The sequence below is a fragment of the Saccopteryx bilineata genome, chromosome 2 (genome assembly GCF_036850765.1).
Source record: "Saccopteryx bilineata isolate mSacBil1 chromosome 2, mSacBil1_pri_phased_curated, whole genome shotgun sequence".
Classification (NCBI taxonomy): Eukaryota; Metazoa; Chordata; class Mammalia; order Chiroptera; family Emballonuridae; genus Saccopteryx; species Saccopteryx bilineata.
In genome coordinates, this window is record NC_089491.1 from 80684732 (window position 1) to 80705137 (window position 20406).

Below are 20406 nucleotides of genomic sequence, written 5' to 3' on the forward strand. Positions count from 1 at the left end.
AGGGAGAGACAGAGAGAGAGAGAGAAGAGACAGAGAGAGAGAAGGGGGGGAGGAGCTGGAAGCATCAACTCCCATATGTGCCTTGACCAGGCAAGCCCAGGGTTTCGAACCGGCGACCTCAGCATTTCCAGGTCGACACTTTATCCACTGTGCCACCACAGGTCAGGCCACCAACCACATTTAAAAAGAGTTCTTAGTAGAGAAACAGTAAGACAAATTTATACCAAACATAGTACACAATAAACAACTTTATGCCTCAGTAAAGGTCTTAAGAGTGCCATCCTGAACTTGGAACATAACCTATCATAGGTAGTTCCCAAAACAACATTTTGGTCTTCTTCCTCTGCAGAGAAATACTTCTCAATCAAGTTTAATGAAGACTTTGTCCTTAGACTCATTGTCAATGATTTGTAGAGCTTCAATTTTGTCCAAACCTCCACGTTCTTCAATCATTACATTAAGTTTCTCAGTTTCACCTAGTTTCTCAGCAGCCTGAAAGATACTTGAAATGGCATTCAGAATAACCAGAATTATAGTATCTTTTGCAGTTACCAGGTTCACAAATGCCACAATGAATGAGATATACAATCTGTTCAACTATTCCACCCCTTGTATAGTTGGTCACAGCCCTTACAGCTTCCTTTCGTATCTTAAAGCCTGCCTTAAAGAGAATGCTTATGAGGAGTGGGACTAACCCATGATTCACAGTTTGTTGTATCTTGTCCTGGTGACCAGCTGTGATCCTTGACATTGTCCATATAAGCTTCCTTCAGGAGTTCATTACTAGGATGGGAAAGACAGCAAGTGAGCCTACATCTATGACAACCTGAATCTATTCATTCGTTCTGGTGAAAATATTTCTTGTGCCTGACCAGGTGGTGGCACAGTGGATAGAGCTTTGGACTGGGATGCGGAGGATCAAGGTTCGAGACTCCGAGGTCGCCAGTTTGAGTGCAGGCTCATCTGGTTTGAGCAAAGTTCACCAACTTGAGCCCAAGGTTGCTGGCTTTAGCAAGAGATCACTTCCTCTGCTGTAGCCCCCAGTCAAGACACATATGAGAAAGCAATCAATTAAAAACTAAGGAGCTGCAACAAAGAATTGATGCTTCTCATCTCTCTCCCTTTCTGTCTGTCTGTCCCTATCTGTCCCTCTCTCTGTGTCTCTGTCACACACACACAAAAAAAGAAAATATTTCTTGTGGCTCTTTGCACAGGAGTTATAATTGGCAGTTCAGTAGCTCATAGGAGCTTCACAAATTGGGGTATAACTCCTGTTTTCATGACCATTTCAATCCATTTATTTGGACCATCAGTAAAGTAGAAAATGGCCCAGCAGCTATCTGCTAATAATTCTGGATCATCACATTGCACAAGACAAAAAAGTAGGAAGAATTGCTCAACAGCATCTAACAGGGCTATAGTTTTCTTGTTGCAATAAAGATTTGCAAGTGTTAAGGTAAGAATATGTAAGTAATCACATGCTATAGATAACATATCAGGAACTGCAAGAAGAGCCAACAGTGGGTCAACAGCATCATACATGATATGATCAGTCTTAGAAAACTAAATTACCACCTGCAATGTTTCCTAGAGCCCATATGACTTGTTCACTGATGTGAACACAGAGAGATGTCAACAGAGAAATGAATGCTGGGATAGTACCTGCCTCTCCTACAGCTTTGGTCTGTTCTGATGTCCCAGAAGCAATGTGCCCAAGGGCACAAATTTTGGAATCAAACCAACCTGTTTTTCCCTAGAAAGCAGTTTCCAGCAGCTTGAGTAGCTTGGAGCTGGCTTTCTAGTTTTGTTGCTATTTGTGCCTTTGACAATGTTCTCAACAGACCCATTAACAGTAACCTGGTTGTTGCAGTTTTTCTTTTTTCCCAGCAGTGGAGAAGTAGCATCATCAGGAAAAAAGCTGACATTTCTCCTTTTCAGCTTCCTTCTCATCTGGTCATCCTTCTCAGCTTTCCTTAGCTCCAGACTGACCTCTATTTAGCACTGACTCATGTCGATACTGTCTTTGCCTTGTTCTTGAATCTGTTAGGTGGGCAGCTGATGAATTAGCTGATGTTGGTGGACATGGTTATGAGACAAAGGGAGAAAGCTATCCAGCGAGTTCAGGCTTTCACAGGAGATGGTGCAGGGTGAACAGTTTGCAGGCTTGCTGCTCTGAAAACATCCACCATCGTCCAGCCAAAGACAGTGTGCAAATATTTGCTATCTTAAACTATAGGATTTAAACAACCCTATAATGACCTTAACTAAAAATGAACTAAGCCTTAGTTATTTTTTAGTTACAATTTCTATAGATGAACTCGTTAGATAAAAAGTTATGCATAGTTTTAAGGCATTTAATAAACATTCAAACTGCACCACTGAAAGTACATATGAATTAACTATTTTAGCTTAGTTTATAAAAATGCCTTTTTATTTTATTTTATTTTTTTCTGAAGTTGGAAACGGGGAGGCAGTCAGACAGATTCCCGCATGCACCCAACTGGGATCCATTCGGCATGCCCACCAGGGGGCGATGCTCTGCCCATCTGGGGCATCGCTCTGTTGCAACCAGAGCTATTCTAGCGCCTGAGGTAGAGGCCACAGAGCCATCCTCAGCACCCGGGCCAACTTTGCTCCAATGGAGCCTTGGCTGCAGGAGGGGAAGAGAGAGACAGAGAGGAAGGAGAGCGGGAGGGGTGGAGAAGCAGATGGGCACTTCTCCTGTGTGCCCTGGCCAGGAATCGAACCCCGGACTGCTGCACGCCAGGCTGACGCTCTACCACTGAGTAAAAATGCCTTTTTCACCTGACCAGGTGGTGGAGCAGTGAATTAAGCGTTGGACTGGGACTTAGAGGACCCAGGTTCGAAACCCCAAAGTTGCAGGCTTGAGTGCAGGCTCATTTGGCTTGAGCACGGGCTCGCCAGCTTGAGCACAGGGTCACTGACTTGAGCATGGGACCATAAACATAACCTGATAGTCAATGGCTTGAGCCTAAGGTCACTGGCTTGAGCAAGGGGTCACTCGCTCTGCTGTAGCCTCCCGGTCATGGCACATATGTGAATCCAATCAATGAACAACTAATGAGCTGCAATGAAGAATTCATGCTTCTCATCTCTCTTCCTGTCTGACCCTCTCTCTGACTCTCTCTGTCTCTGTCAAAAAAAAAAATCTTTTCCCCCAACATCAATACTTCCTCTTTTTCTTTTTTTACCCCTTTGCTGATCTGCTAGATAAAAGGCTGTATCTCATTGTTTTGTCTTTTCCTCTATTATTAGTAATCACAAATATTTGTATATATTTATTTGTATTTCATTTAAATTGCCTTTCATGTATTATCCATATTTCTCATGTAAATATTTTTGTCATTTCTTATGTAAGTATGCTGTTTGTATTTTTATTATTGATTTGAAAGAGCCATTTATATATTACTAATACATAGTAAACCTTCATATCTTTATAACTTTATAACTTGCCCTGTAATAAAGTCTCTCAAACTGGAAAAATCTAAAATATTCACAAATAAGTGATTTTTTCAGTTATTAAAATATTAATTATATCTCATTTTTTTCTTTTTTAAAGACAAAGAAAGAGACAGAGAGAGGGACAGACAGACAGGAAGGGAGAGAGATGAGAAGCATCAATTCTTCATTGTAGCACCTTAGTTGTTTATTGATTGCTTTCTCATATGTGTCTTAACCAATGGGCTATGGCAGACTGAGTGACTCCTTGCTCAAGCCAGTGACCTTGGGCCCAAGCTGGTGAGCCTTGCTCAAACTAAATGAGCCCACACTCAAGCTGGTGACCTTGAGGTTTCAAACCTGGGTCCTCCCTGGGTCCCAGTTTAATGCTCTATCCACTGAGCCACCGCCTGTTCACATGTGAGCAGTATATTTTTTATGCTGTACTTTATACCCCCATGACTGTTCTGTAACAATCAATTTGTACTTCTTAATCCCTTCACCTTTTTCATCCTTCTCCCCAACACCCCTCCCATCTGGAAACCATCAAAATATTTTAAAAAATATGAAATGCTTCACGAATTTGTGTGTCATTCTTACACAGGGGCCATGCTAATAATATTCCCTGTATGGTTCCAATGTTAGTGTATGTGCTGCCAAAACGAGCACTCATAAATACATAATTGATTAAATACATTATTGTTCATTCATGTAATAGAATATACAAGGCTAATATTAGATAAAGTAAGTAGCTTTATATGTGCTGACAAGGAAAAAATGTCCATGATACACTGGTGACAGAGAAAGACTAGATGCAGAATATCACTTAGAATGATGTTTGTTTTGAAAAGGTTATATATTTAGGTACACACATTATATGTGTATATATGTACTGAGAAAGGTCTGGAAATATATAAATTATTACAATTAGTTACCTATGGCCTGACCAGGTGGCGACGCAGTGGAGAGCATTGATCTAGAACTCTGAGGACCCAGGTTCGAAACCCTTCAGTTCAACTGTGCCAACTTAGGTAACCTGCCCAACCCTGGGCCAAAAAAAGTATACAGAGTTAATGCTTTTTTTTATCTACTTGTCCACTGATGGACACTTGGGCTATTTCCAGATCTTGGCTATTGCAAACACTGCAATGAACATGGGGCGGGTGCATATCTTCTCTTAAATTAGTGTTTTGGGATTCTTAGGACATATTTCTAGAAGTGGGCTAGCTCGGTCATAAGGCAGTTCCAATTTTAATTTTTTTTTTTTTTGCATTTTTTCTGAAGCTGGAAACAGGGAGAGACAGTCAGACAGACTCCCGCATGCGCCCGACTGGGATCCACCGGCCCGCCCACCATGGGGCAACGCTCTGCCCACCAGGGGGCGATGCTTTGCCCATCCTGGGCGTCGCCATGTTGCGACCAGAGCCACTCTAGCGCCTGAGGCAGAGGCCACAGAGCCATCCCCAGCGCCCAGGCCATTTTTGCTCCAATGGAGCCTTGGCTGCGGGAGGGGAAGAGAGAGACAGAGAGGAAGGCACAGCGGAGGGGTGGAGAAGCAAATGGGCGCTTCTCCTGTGTGCCCTGGCCGGGAATCGAACCCGGGTCCTCCGCACGCTAGGCCGACGCTCTACCTCTGAGCCAACCGGCCAGGGCCAATTTTAATTTTTTGAGGAAATGCCATACTGTTTTCCACAGTGGCTGAATGAGCCTGCGTTCCCACCAAGAGTGCAGGAGGGTTGCCTTTTCTCCATACCCTTAGCAGCACTTGTTGTTTGCTGATTTGTTAATAAAAGCCATTCTGACAGAATTAGGTGATATCTCATTGTGGTTTTAAGTTGCATTTCTTTGATGACTAGTGATGCTGAGCATTTATTCATATGCCTATTGACCTGTATGTCCTCTTTGAAGAAGTGTCTATTCAGGTCCTTTGCCCATTTTTAAATTGGGTTGTTTGTTTTCCTGGTGTTGTTTTATAAGTTCTTTATACATTTTGCTTATTAACTCCTATCAGACTATTGGTGAATATGTTCTCCCATAGAGTAGGTTGTCTGTTTATGTTGCTAATGGTGTCTTTTGCTGTGCAAAACCTTTTAGTTTGATATAGTCCCATTTGTTTATTTTGTCCTTTATTTCACTTGCCTGAGGTGATATAGTGGCAAAAATATTGCTTTGAGTCTACTGCTTATGTTTTCTTCCAAGAATTTTTATGGTTTCATGACTTATATTTAAATCTTTTATCCATTCTGAGTTTACTTTTGTGAGTGGAGTAAGTTGGTGATCTAGTTTCATTTTTTTTTTGCATGCTCCAATCCAGTTTTCCCAACATTATTTATTAAAGAGACTGTTTTTACTCCATTGTTGTACTGTTGCCTCCTCTGTCAAATATTAATTGACCATAGAGGTGTGGGTTTGTTTCTGGAGTCTCTGTTCTGTTCCATTTATCTATATGCCTGTTCTTATGTCAGTACCAGATTGTTTTGATCAAAATGGCTTTGTAGTAATAGCTTGATATCAGGAAGTGCAATGCCTCCCACTTTGTTCTATATTTTCAAGATTGCTGAGGCTATTCAAGTTCTTTTTTGGTTCTATATAAATTTTTGGAATATTTGTTCTAGATCAGTGAGATATGACACTGGTATTTTAATCAGAATTGCATTAAATCTATAGATTGCTTTGGGTAGTGTGGACACTTTAATGATGTTAATTCTTATTCATGAACATGGTATATGCTTCCACTTATTTGTAAGGAAAAGGACAAATATACTGTACTATACACTGTATTGTAGTAACAGAAAAGTATTACAAAAAATGAGTGTTAAAAAAAGATTCCTTACCTTAATTCCTGTGGTTGGCTTGCACACTGGAGGGGGCATTGCAAGGTGGGAGAGAGTGACCTATGGGAGGAGGAAGCTGGAGAGGCAAGATATACTCTCTAGATTGGTGCTGGAGCTACTAGATCAGGTGAATCAGGATTGTCTAAGGATGTTGGAGATGATTCTACCTGTATTACAGGTGTTTCATCTCAAGAAGCAGCTGATGTAGAGTACAGGATCTGTTGCAGACCTCTTTACCTTCTTAAAGAATTGTTCCAGGCTAGTCTGGAAGGTTGATTTCTTCTTCTCTTCCAAAATCTGCCTATAGCATTGCAAGACATCCATAACAGCTCTGTAGACCTTACTGAATCTGTCATCACTGGGGTTCTCAGCCTGAAATTTTGCCAACCCTCTCTCTACCATAAAAAAATCTTCTGCCAAACACTTGGGAGAAAATCTATTGGGTTCTGGGAGTTCTATCTCCTCCTTTCAATCTGCTTCTACAGCTAAATGAAGTCCTCAGCAGACCACTCCTCTCCATGTGATGCCAGTAGTTCTGTGACATCCATTGTGATGACTTTCCTCTTCTTTGAAGCACTACCATCTGAAGACTCTGATTTTTGTTTAGGAGCCATAATAAGGGCCAAAAAATTGCCAAACAAAGCAACACAAATGGAACACTTGCGTTTTTAATAGTCCAAAATGGCATAGGTAAGCATACTGGGGGACGCCAACTCCCTCACTCATACACCACATTACTGAGTATTCTTCTGCCATGCAACCAGACTAGTTTGCCCATGTAGTCCATAAATACGATGCTATCGGTATAAGCCAAAGCACTCATGTCTCAATTTTCTTAAGTTCTATGGGAGTGAGTGTTGTAAACTCAAAATGTCGAATGTCAAAACTGATGTAACCTGAGGACTCCCTGTATGAATTTTATATCATGCCATTTTGCTGAATTCATTTATCAGGTCTAGTAGTTTTTTGGCTGAGACTTTAGGGTTTTCAATGTACAGTATAATGTGAGCAAATGACAATTTTACTTCTTCCTTTCCAATTTGGATGCCTTTTATTTCTCCTTCTTGTCTGATTGCTGTGGTTAGGACTTCTAGTATTATGTTGAATGTGTGGTGATAGGGGACATCCCTGTCTTGTTGCTGATCTTAAGGGGATTGCTTTTAGTTTTTGCTCATTTAGTATAATGTTAGCTGTAGTTTTATCATATATGGCCTTCATTATGTTGAGGTATGTTTCCTCCCATTTTGCTGAGAGTTTTGATCATAAATGAGTGCTGGATTTTATCAAATGCCTCTTTTGCATCTATTGATATGATCATGTGATTTTACCCTTCATTTTTTTTTTTATTTTTTACAGAGACAGAGAGAGAGAGTCAGAGAGAGGGATAGACAGGGACAGACAGACAGGAACAGAGAGATATGAGAAGCATCAATCATTAGTTTTTCGTTGCAATACCTTAGTTGTTCATTGATTGCTTTCTCATATGTGCCTTGACCGTGGGCCTTCAGCAGACTGAGTAACCCCTTGCTCGAGCCAGCGACCTTGGGTCCAAGCTGGTGAGCTTTTGCTCAAACCAGATGAGCCTGTGCTCAAGCTGTCGACCTCAGGGTTTCGAACCTGGGTCCTTAGCATCCCAGTCCGACGCTCTATCCACTGCTCCACTGCCTGGTCAGACCCTTCATTTTGTTTATGTGACGAATCACATTTATTAAATGAGAATATTGTATCAGCCTTGACTCCTGGAATAAATTCCACTTGATCATGTATTGCTGGATCCAATTTACTAATATCTTGTTGAGAATTTTAGCATCTATGTTCATCAGGGATATTGGCCTATAGTTTTCTTTTAATGCTTATTACCTCTTTAAGTTATCACCGAGATCATCCATTCTTACTCTAAGACACTTAAGCATCCTAATAACCATTATTTTAAACTCTGCATTTGGTAGTTTGATTGCTTCCATTTCATTTCTGGGGATTTCTCTTGTTGATTCATTTGGAGTATAGTTTTTTTGCCTATTTTGTCTGTGTTATGTAGTTCTGCCCTGACTCCCAAATTTGTTGTGCTGTCTTTGTGAGGAAGGTGGGCTCAGTGGTACTAACCTTCAGGCCACTTGAGCTCCTTGTACTAGGAATGTTTCTTGAGGGTTATATTTGTCTTCTTGTTGTGAGTCTGTTGGCCCTTTTGTGGATGGAGTTAACCCTGAAGGCTGGCTGGCTCTAAGGGTCAACCTTGATCATGTGTATTAGATGCTGTGCAGTGTCTGTCCCATGGGGTGTAGTTAATTTTCAGCAGGGTCTGCTGCCTGTTGGCCTCCTCCTTCAGATGTGCTGCTTGTGTTGCTAGCTGAGACTAGTGTTGGTGCAGTCTGCCACCATTTGTTGTGTTGGTTCTGGGTCCTCTAAGGCAGTGTTCAGGTACAAGTTGATGTCACACATTGTTTGTAACCCACCATGGATGAGCTACCTTTCTGGAACTACTACTGTGTTCTCTGTGTCTATATTTCCTGTGCCTGGGTATGTGTGGGAAGAGCCAACCTGTGTATAAGGATTGACTTCCTCCTGCTTAAAGCTGACAGCAGCTCCATAAAAGGGCCCACGTTCCTTAAGATTTGCCTCCCTGCTGTACCTCTTTTTGCACTTGCCTTGTCTTCCTGCAGTCTTCTGTAAAAAGACTTTAGAGTGGGCTCAGACTGGCCTGTTCCCACCAACACCTCACTGGTTGCAAGCTTGGTGGGTTAGGGCAACTGAGGTTGAAAGGATAACATTAATGGGACCCCCTACTTGGGGGTTCTCTTGGTCAGGAGCTCGGTAAAGGGAAAGTGGCCCCTACTTCAGATCCTAATGCTGCATATTCCAATTCTATTTCTTCCCAGAGAAGTGAAAAGTAGGTTAAGGTTAAGTGGAGCTGAGAGACCCTCTGCAGAAGCTTTTCAGCTGAGGAGCCCCTAGTCTCAGGGAGAAAGATTATGAGAGCCTTCCATTCCAATGCTGCTGTTTGGGAACATTCGCCCACGAGGTGGCTAAGCTCCCTGACCAGCGCCAAAAGGCTCCAAGGAACTGAACTCTTTGAATGTCAGAGCTCTAAGCCTCTCTCCTTTCACTTCTATCCCAGCTGGGACTTGAGCCGGCCAACTATGAGATTCTACATCATCCAATGTGTGCAGGCTGCTGTGCAGATGCTGACCACAGAAAGCAGAATTTGCCTTTGCTGGGATTGGTGCCTGATAAGTTCTCCCTTTGGATACGCTGCTAGTGATGCTAGTTGGAATTGGGAATTCTCTGATGTCTGTAGCTGGCCATTGAATGTGTTGATTCCAGACCTCTTAGGAGGGAACCTGGTATAGACCATTGTAAGACACTGCTTGTAACTGGCCCTCTGTGACCATTTTGGAGCTATAAGCAACCCAGAGTTTGTGGCTGTATCTTCTAGGGTTAGGTGGATATAGAAGGACCAACACGCACACCTAGGCTGGCTTTTACCAGCATCAGGCCTGGGGGAAAGCTAGCAAAATACCCAAGGTTCTCTGAGTTCTGCCTCCTGCTGCCTCTGTCCGCTGGCTGCTTGTTAGGCTTGGCCCCTGAAACAACCTCTGGTAGAGTATAGAGGCTGGGGCTAATCAGGTATCAGTGAATGTTGTTCCCACCCCAGGGCCCCAGGTGACGGTACTGAATATTTTCACAGACTTCAGTAGGGTGTGGCCACTAGGAGTCCAGTGGGTGTTGTTAGGTTCAGGTCCAGAGCCTCTTATAAACAAACAAACAAACAAACAAACAAACAAAACCTTCAAATATCCAGGATAAACTTTAAGTGATCTGGCTCCAGGACAGTTTCTGTAGCTCTCCTCCCACCACTTATCTAAACATTCTGTTGCTTAATCATTGATCTCCAGGTAAGTCTCCTGCAAGTAAGTCACTTCCTATCACTTATCTAAACATGTTGTTACTAAGTGAATAATGATCACCCTACCCCATATTCCTTGCCAAAACTAAACTACAGTTAGCCTTGCTCACTAACCCTATAAAAGCTTAAATCCCCAAGCACTTGCGGTTGATGCCACAGATGGTCTTGGCCCATCTGTTTGCAGATATGGAAATAAATTTCTTACAAAACTCACTAGTCTTTGTGCATCCTTCCTTTGGCGACCTAAGAAGTGTGGCCTCTGAAGCTAGAAATTTGGTCTGCCAACAGTACCGACAGTTTCTACTGAATCTCCCATGAGGCAAAAGAACAGTAATATTCTTGGGAAAGGTTGGGGGGAGCTCTGGCCTTGATACCAGACAATTGAGTTACTATCACCCCAAGTCTTTCCAGCCCCCTGCTTTCTGGTCAAAGCTGCTTACTTCTTAGTGTGGGGCAAGAGAGATTCCTGAGGGTGGGGCAGTTGCTTTCCTCCAGGCAGATGCCGCATGGATGGGAATGCTCCAAGAAAGATGGTGACTGCGGTCTTTGAGACTAATTCAGCACAGGGAGTCTGGTGGCTGTTCCTGCACTGTGTCTCTCCCTAGAGGGCCAATTTCACACTCTCCTCACGAAACCGTAGTTCTCTCAGCCGTCCCTTTGCTGGAGCCCACAGAAAGTGTCTGTGAACAAGATTTTCTGTCGGCCCTTTAAGAGGGTGCCTGCATCTCTGAGAACTCCTGTCTCTTTCTGGTTGACAGAAACCTCACCTCTTTTCACTGCCAAATGCTATGTGGGCACCTCTTCTAGGCTTTGGTGCTCTAGGCTGTGGTGCCCTGCCTGGAGCTTAGGACCCTCACCTGTAAGGGCTAACCTTCCCCACTGCTCAGATGTCCCTCAGGACCCTCAGACACCATTCACTCGTGGGAGCAGGGGAAGCTTTTTTTGTGTCTCCACCCTTACTACCAGTCTCGCTGTGGCTTCTTTTGTGAATCCTTAGCTATAGACTCCTCCTCAGTTTTGGTTTCCCAGGATGACTGTTATTAAATTTAGTTATAACTCCCATTTGTTCCTGGGAGGAGGTTAGTGGAACATCCACCTACTCCATCACCATCTTTGATTCAGCTTCTCTAGTTCTCTCTCTCTCTCTCTTTTTTTTTTTTAAGTGAGAGTAAGGGAGATAGTGAAACAGAATACCACATGCACCCCACCAGGATCCACCTGGCAATCCCCATCTTGGGCTGATGCTTGAATCACTGAGCTATTTTTAGCACCTGAGGCTGATGCTCTTGGACCAAACAAGCAATCCTCAGCATTTGGGGCTGATACTCAAATCAACTGAGCCACTGGCTATGAGAAAGGAAGAGAGAGAGAAAGGGGAGAGGGAGGAGGTGAGAAGCACATGGTCACTTCTCTTGTGTGCCCTGACCTGGAATCGAACCTGGAACATCCATGTGCTAGGCTGATGCTCTATCCAGTGAGCCAGCTAGCCAGGGCCTCTCTTATAATTCTTAATGAAGGCAGAAGGCATGAGTAAATAAAACATTAAATTGGAGAATTGACATGTTATTCAAATTATTTAAGACAATTTTTTTTTTTTTTTTTTTTTTTACAGAGACAGAGAGAGAGTCAGAGAGAGGGATAGGTAGGGACAGACAGACAGGAATGAAGAGAGATGAGAAGCATCAATCATTAGTTTTTCATTGCGACACCTTAGTTGTTCATTGATTGCTTTCTCATATGTGCCTTGACCATGGGCCTTCAGCAGACCAAGTAACCCCTTGCTCGAGCTAGCGACCTTGGGTCCAAGCTGGTGAGCTTTGCTCAAACCAGATGAGTCCGCACTCAAGCTGGGGACCTCGGGGGTCTCGAACCTGGGTCCTCCGTATCCCAGTCCAATGCTCTATCCACTGCGCCACTGCCTGGTCTGGCTATTTAAGACAAAATTTGCTAACTCATTCTCTTTTATGCATTAATCAGTTAATGGTTATTGCTGTCATAGAATTGTTCACAACCATATTGAATGCTCTCAACTCAACTCAAAGAATTTTCTTACATAGATTGTAGAGGGAAGAATTATAGATAAGAGTCCCAGAGATTTTCAGATATGCTCAGGCATATATGCAGGATTGAAGAGGTAGGGCCAGCTGGGGTTTACCAGATCTAGAATTTAGAAATCCCAGGGATAAAACAATGACCAGAAAGATGAAGGCTGAAAACTGATGAGGAGAATAGTCTCCTAAAAGTATTGCTTAATTATTTGTTTCATTCACCAACAATTATTTACTGTGTAGGTACCAGAGGTACAGTAGTGAATAAAATGAGGTTCTTGCCCTTATTGTGCTTCCATGCTGGTAGGGGAGACTGACAGAAAACATATACGTAAATAGACAGTAAATGTCAGTGACCAAAGTATGGGGAAAATTTAAAACAGGGCAAGATGATAAACTGTGAGTGCTGTTTTAAATAAAGTAGATAGGGAATACTTGAATTAGCAACACTAAACCATTGAGCCTATGGGAAATAAATGGTTAGCTTCCTGAAAACTTCAAAGAAAAGTCTCTACTCTAAATTCTCTGAAGCACGGAGGAAGGGGAAAAAAGAGGTGTATGGCAAACTCAAACCCTCTAGGCAGGAGTTGGATCCAAGGGAATAGATCCTGAGGAATGGAAAGGGATGAGAGATGATGCATTATAAATATTTCTAGGTTCTTTCTCATTAAAAAATTAATAAAATATATTATTAATTTTTTTTTAGTGAGAGAGACAGAGAGAGGGACAGATAGGGACAGGAAGGGAGAGAGATGAGAAGCATCAGTTCTGTGCTATGGTACCTTAGTTGTTCATAGATTGCTTTCTCATATGTGCCTTGACTGGGAGGCTCCAGCTGAGCTGGTAACCCCTTGCTCAAGCCAGTGACCTTGGGCTCAAGCCAGTGACCATGGAATCATGTCTATGATATCCACGCTCAAGCCAGTGACCTCATTAGTTCAAGCTGGTGAGCCCGTGCTCAAGCCCAATGAGCCTATGCTCAAGCAGGCCACCTTGGAGTTTTGAACCTGGGTCCTCTGCACCCCAGGCCTATGCTCTATCTACTGTGCCATTGCCTGTTCAGACTTAGTAAAATATTAATTAAAATAATTTTTAAATGGTGATAATGGCCTTGTGTTTTTTTTTTTTTTAATTTAAGCTGGAAACGGGGAGATACAGTCAGACAGACTCCCGCACGCGTCCAACAGGGATCCACCCGGCATGCCCACCAGGGGCAACGCTCTACCTACCAGGGGGCGATGCTTTGCCCCTCTGGGGCATCGCTCTGCCTCGACCAGAGCCACTCTAGCGCCTGGGGCAGAGGCCAAGGAGCCATCCCCAGTGCCTGGGCCATCTTTGCTCCAATGGAGCCTCACTGCGGGAGGGGAAGAGAGAGATAGAGAGGAAGGAGGGGGGGTGGAGAAGCAAATGGGCGCTTCTCCTATGTGCCCTGACCGGAAATCGAACCCGGATCCCCCGCACGCCAGGCCGACGCTCTACCGCTGAGCCAACCAGCCAGGGCCTGGTTGTTGTTTTTTTTAAAAAAAGTCCTTATCTTTTAGAGATACATGCTGAAATATTTACAGATGACATGAAATGTCAAGTATTTGCTTCAAAACACTTGAGGAGAAGTGAGGAGTAGATTTGGGGTTCATTAAACAAGATTCTGAGTTGAAGCTGGGCGATGGATACAAAGGAGTTTATGTTATTTTGGTTGAGGTGTATATTTTCTTATTTTCTACTGTGTGTGCATGTGTGTGTTTTTTAAGTGAGAGGAGAGGAGATAGACAGACTCTCGCATGCACCCGAACTGGGATCCATCTAGCAACCCTTCTGGGGCTGATGATCAAATCAACTGAGCTATCCTCAGCACCTGGGGCTGACGCTCAAACCAAGCACGTCACTGGCTGCGAGAAGGGAAGAGAGAGAAGGGGGAGAGGAAGGAGCAGAGAAGCAGATGGTCACTTCTCATGTGTGCCTTGGCTGGGGATCGAACCCAATGTCCACACGCTGGGCCAATGCTTTATTCACTGAGTCAACCAGCCAGGAATGTTTTTTACTATTGTTCTGTAATGAAATGTTTTAAAAAATCAATCTCTGGAATAAAGAATGTATGTATTTCTTTTTAAAAAAAAGTTTATTTATTGATTTTAGCAAGAGAGGAAGGGGGAGAGAGAGACAGCTCCTGTATGTGTCCTGACCAGGGAATGAACCAGCAACTTCTGTGCTTTGGGACAATGCTCTAGCTAACTGAGCTATCCAGCCAGGGCAAGAATGCACATATTTCTTGAGCTGTGGTCAGGACAATTTCCTATGATGTGGGGAATACCAAAACTGAGGCCCACAAAAAGGAGTTGAGAGTTAAAATCTAGTCAGGATAGCTACATTTCTGTGAGTTGGGAAACTAAAATGTATCTAGATGGATGGATATAGACAAGTTCAGTTCAAGAGAATGGCCATATCTGGAGTTGTTAGGTGTTAAAGTAGTGCTGAAGTTAGCACAAATACTGATCCCCAATAGTGGGGAAAGATTGAGGGTTGGGGGCTATGACCTCCACTTACAATCCTGTAGGAAGTCATTAAAGCCAGCCATGGGTAGCAGATCTTGTGTCTCAGATAGTCAAATAGACTGTTTCTGCTCAACCTCTCTACTCATTTTTTTTTTTTTTTTTTTTACAGAGACAGAGAGAGAGTCAGAAAGAAGGATAGATAGGGACAGACAGACAGGAACAGAGAGAGATGAGAAGCATCAATCATCAGTTTTTCCTTGTGATACCTTAGTTGTTCATTGATTGCTTTCTCATATGTGCCTTGACCACAGGCCTTCAGCAGACCGAGTAACCCCTTGCTCAAGCCTGCAACCTTGGGTCCAAGCTTGGTAAGCTTTGCTCAAACCAGATGAGCCCGCGCTCAAGCTGGCAACCCCGGGGTTTCAAACCTGGGTCCTCCGCATCCAGTCCGATGCTCTATCCACTGTGCCATGGCCTTGTCAGGCTCTACCCATTATTTCTTCATGATTTTCTCCTTCTGTGAATTCCTCCTCCTTTTTAGGATCTGTTAGGACATAGTTCTTTGTTTTTTTTGTTTTTTGTTTGTATTTTTTCCGAAGCTGGAAATGGGGAGAGACAGTCAGACAGACTCCCGCATGCTCCCGACCAGGATCCACCCGGCACGCCCACCAGGGGCGACGCTCTGCCCACCAGGGGGCGACGCTCTGCCCCTCCGGGGTGTCGCTCCGCCGCAACCAGAGCCACCCTAGCGCCTGGGGCAGAGGCCAAGGAGCCATCCCCAGTGCCCGGGCCATCTTTGCTCCAATGGAGCCTTGGCTGCAGGAGGGGAAGAGAGAGACAGAGAGGAAGGAGGGGGGGGGGTGGAGAAGCAAATGGGCGCTTCTCCTATGTGCTCTGGCTGGGAATCGAACCTGGGTCCCCCGCACACCAGGCCGACGCTCTACCGCTGAGCCAACCGGCCAGGGCCAGGACATAGTTCTTTGGATCACTAACACTCCTCTGATCCAAAACCAAGGGCTTTGTGTCAGTCTTTTTTACTCCTAATTCAGCTATGTTTGGCCTATAGGCTTAGTAAAGAAAGCTAGGTAAAGAATGCACTGAGCAACTTCAAAAGACTCTGGAAGAGCCCATTCTAATAATGCTGAGACAGAGACCCCTGCCAGATAACATACTGGAGTGGAGCACAAAGAGCAGAATGTGCTGATGCTCCCTGTGGAGGGTAGAACACACTGACTGGGTCCTTTACATATTATGTGAAAAGGCAGATTTAGTGTTGATTTAAACTTAAAATTCTTTCTCAAAGAGTGACTAAGAGTGCCTATAGGTTTGAAGGATCAAACATTCAAACCCTGTTTTTCAAAACTGACGAGTGAAGGGGTGGACCCGGATAACTTACCAGTCTACAAAATGTGGAGGTGAAGACTAGGCTCAGATTTTCATTATGTGGAAGCTATCCTAGGAAATCTGGAGCAAGTTACTCTGTTTGGGAAAATAAAGAGCTATGAATTCTCCTCGATACTCAACTATGAAATCACCAAAACTGAGATTGGGAGATTCTAGGTGAGCCAATAGATTTTACCGGATCTTAAATTCCCCAAATGAGAATAATTAGAATAGATAATCTCTAAAGATTCCCCTCGGCACTGGCCAGTTGGTTCAGTGGATAGAGTGTTGGCATATGGATGTCCTGGGTTCAATTCCCGGTCAGGGCACAAAAGAGAAGCAACTATCTGCTTCTACCCCCCCCCCCCCCCCCCCCCCCCCGCAGCCAGTGGCTCAACTAGTTCGAGCAAGGGCACCAGTACTGAGGACAGCTCGCTTGGTCTGAGAGCATCAGCCTCAGGTGTTAAAAATAGCTCAATTGACTGGAGCATCAGCATCAGATAGGGGTTGCCAGATGGATCTCGGTAGGGTGCATGCAGGAGTCTGTTTCACTATCTCCCCTCTTCTTACTTAAAAAAGTAAAAATTAAAAAGATTCTTTTCAGTTCCAAACTTATGATTCCATCAAATACTTTAAACAAAACAACTATTTTTAATGGAAAATTTCAAAATGGCATAAAATATAGGGAACAACATAAAAAACCCTTAAGTACCAATCACTCTACTTTAACATATGTCCAACTGTGTTATACCTAAACTGCTACTTACCCTCCCATCTCCAATGTATTATTTTCAAACAAATCCTAGACATCTTATGAAATACATTTTAAGGAATTCTCTTAGAGCAAAGATAATCTATGAGTAACAGATCAAGTAAAATCAGTCTTTCCACTTTTCCTGGAGTGAAGGTATTTCTCTCACTGCATTGTAAACACTATTATTAAACTCAGTATTATGCAATATTAAGTATCATATGCTAAACCCAGTAATATTCAGTAAATGATAAGATACCATTAACAAACACTTGCTATTTTCTAGGTACTACATTGCTGTACTAGTTATCTATTGTTGTGTAACAAATGACCCCCAAATTTTGTAGCTGGAAACAAGAAACATTATCTTATAGTTTCTGTAAATAAAGAATCCAGGAGTAGCTTAGCTGGGTGATTTTGGCTCAGTTTGTCAGGAGGCTGCAACTGAGGTGTTGGCTACTGTCATTTCAAGGCTCAACTTGGCTAGGATTCAACTCAGAATTCACTTACGGGGTTGCTGGATGACATGGTGGATGGCTCTCCCCAGACTGAGCAATCCACGAGGATGAGAGAGAGAATCCAAGACTGAAGCCACAGTCTTTTCTATAACCTCATCTTATTAGATCTCATCACTCCTCGTGTATTCTGAAGCCATTCAATAAGTCTACAAGGGCATAAACCAGGTAAGCTACAACGAGAGGCTGCCCAGCATGTGTGAAGTATTGATTACTGAATTAGTCTGCTTTATAGTTATAGCTTACTATAAATTATTAAATGATCTTTTTTTTTTTTTTTTTTTTTTTTTTTTTTACAGGGACAGAGAGAGAGTCAGAGAGAGGGATAGATAGGGACAGACAGACAGGAACAGAGAGAGATGAGAAGTATCAATCATCAGTTTTTCCTTGCGACACCTTAGTTGTTCATTGATGGCTTTCTCATATGTGCCTTGACCGCGGGCCTTCAGCAGACCAAGTAACCCCTTGCTGGAGCCAGCAACCTTGGGTCCAAACTGGTGAGTTTTTTGTTCAAACCAGATGAGCCCGCACTCAAGCTGGCGACCTCGGGGTCTCGAACCTGGGTCCTCTGCATCCCAGTCCCGATGCTCTATTCACTGCGCCACCGCCTGGTCAGGTGATCTTAATTCTTATAAATATCATTTTACCCACTTTATAGGTGAGGAGAATTAAGTAACTTGCCTAAGGACAGTAGAAGAAAGTGGGGGAAATACAGACTGATTTCAGTCATTCATCAAGTATTTTATAAGAACTTATTATATATTAGTAATTCTGCTAGGTGCTGATGATCTGTAAGAGAAATATGGCATGTGACTATATACATGTGACATATGTCAACCCTACTTTCACAGGGCTTATAATATAGTATGAAATTCAGATATTAAGAAATTATAAACACAATGACAATTACCAGATTAAACTGCTATGTGTATAATACTTTTGTTAACATGGTATTGAACAAAACAGAAAAGAAGTATAAAGGTCTTTGAATATTCCTGTGAAAAGCAACATTGAAGAGAGTAAGAAAATGAACAATGTGGCATGCTGTAGCACTGAAGATGGCTATCAAAAACCTTTTTTAATTGAAAAATAAAAAATTTTAAATCTTATTTTAAGAAAATTTTCAACAATTCCATTCAATTCTTTTCCATTGGTGATCCACAGAAATCTGCAGTAATCATTTCCAGTCATATGTCTGTATTCCCTTCTTCAAAGGGCTGATTATTTTATTTTGTATCTATATATTAATAGGCTACACTGAAACTGTGATACTATAGAGCTTATGACAATTCAGTTTTTGGGTTCTCCAGTTCCCCTCCCACTTTTAAGACAAATGTTCTTTTAAGACAAATGTTCGTATGTTAAAAAATAAAATGAACTTATTTTAGCCCTGGACACACAAGAGTGCAGCTGAGAAGGTCAGTGAATCAAGGGTTTTCAGATCTAAGAACAACTTAGGCCCAAAACATGAGTTCATTCTTTGAAATTCTGGCTGGAAAACGGCAATGAAATATATGGTAAATATATACAATTAAAATAGTGAAAATAATTAAAGAAATTCTTAAATCCTACATTACCAATTGAGAATAGTCCGTTAATCAAATAGAAGCTATATACTGGCTTCCTTCATATACATTTCTGTGCGTGCAAAAGTCCAGGAGAAGAGGAAAAAACTCTCAATCTATGAGTGTTAATAAGATGTACCCTTTAAAAATTTTTGCCTATGTTGAATGTTTTTAAGTTATTAATTAATTTGATCTTGAGAAAGGAAGGACAAGAAGTCCACAAGCTAAATTTCTAAGCATTAATTAAACTTCTATTGTCTATGTCAAAAACTGGTTTCCAATGGGCTCAAACTGACTTGAAAATAAACCTAATAAACCTCATTTCTATTGCTGTGCATTTCTACAGAATCACTTCTGCTAATGTGATCAGGAAAAATTTTTGTTGTTGGCTACAAAATTCATATAACCCATATATGCAACAAACTTCAGAAGTAAACTGACAACAGGGCCTTCATGACTGAGTTCTAATCTCATACTTTTTGTCAAAAATACAGATTGAGTGAGAGAGTAACTCTCAGGAAAATGGTCATTATATGTGAATACTTATTAGATATGCACAAATCTTACCAGTTCTAATTTTGACCTGACATGGAATCTGTGAAGTCACTTGCCATTTTGGGGGGGAATCAGAGGTAAAAGTTCTAATTGGTTTCAAACTATAGTGCTCACAAAATTCAGGGGATATTTCAGAATGAATATGAAGGATAAAGTATCCCCTAATTTTTGTGAGCAGTGTATTTGCTTCTTACCAAACAACTAGTTGTTACTCTTGCTTATTTACTGTAACCTCAAAAAGTTGTCAAAAAAAAAAATCTCGCAAAATTTGCAGTAAGGTTAAACGACTATACATGTACCCGTGTAGATAAGGAAGCTACATTTAGGAGGTAGGAGAGCACTGATTTAAATGAGCGATTTCCACATTCGGAGTTCCCATTCCGAAATCTCGGCCCGGGTGGCGGCGTGGAGCGCGGCCAAGGACTCTCCTGGGGCGCTGCAGCCGGGCACAGACTTCGGGAAGCGCCAGTCGGCGGGTCTCCCTCAGGTCCCGTAGGCCCACAGTCATGCGTGGAAACTCTAATTCTCACCCTGGGAAGGAATCCTCCAGTAACCTGCATCCCTCCTGGCACTCTTCTCAGTGACTCTGAGCGATTGGTTGTCACTTTACTTGTCTTTGAAAGACTGGAGGAACAGCCGCCACCTGCCCGAAGCCAAAGCAATAATCCCACAGCAAACGGCGAGTCTAGGCCCCGCAGAAAGTGGTGCAAGGAAGAGCCCTGGACCCTTTCTCCCCATCTGTTTCTGCTCGTGATCCGCAGCTCAGACGCGGAGGAGGTACCCGCTGGCTGGCTGGGACCCCGCGCCCCCCGGGTGCCGCGCAGGCCGGGGGTAAAGCGCAGTGGCCGCGTGGCTTCGGCCCTCCCCATGGGCGGGGCTCAGCGCTGCCCCGCCCCTCCCTTC

At 42.9% G+C, this 20406-nt stretch overlaps 1 non-coding gene and 1 pseudogene across 1 annotated transcript; both read right to left on the reverse strand.

Moving 5' to 3' along the window:
- Nucleotides 1-249: 249 nt before the first annotated feature.
- On the reverse strand, nt 250-20372 carry LOC136322250 (importin subunit alpha-1 pseudogene; annotated as a pseudogene).
- LOC136327938 (U6 spliceosomal RNA) lies at nt 4019-4128 on the reverse strand. The gene has a single exon (XR_010729991.1). It is a non-coding gene; the product is annotated as a U6 spliceosomal RNA (small nuclear RNA).
- Nucleotides 20373-20406: the final 34 nt, after the last annotated feature.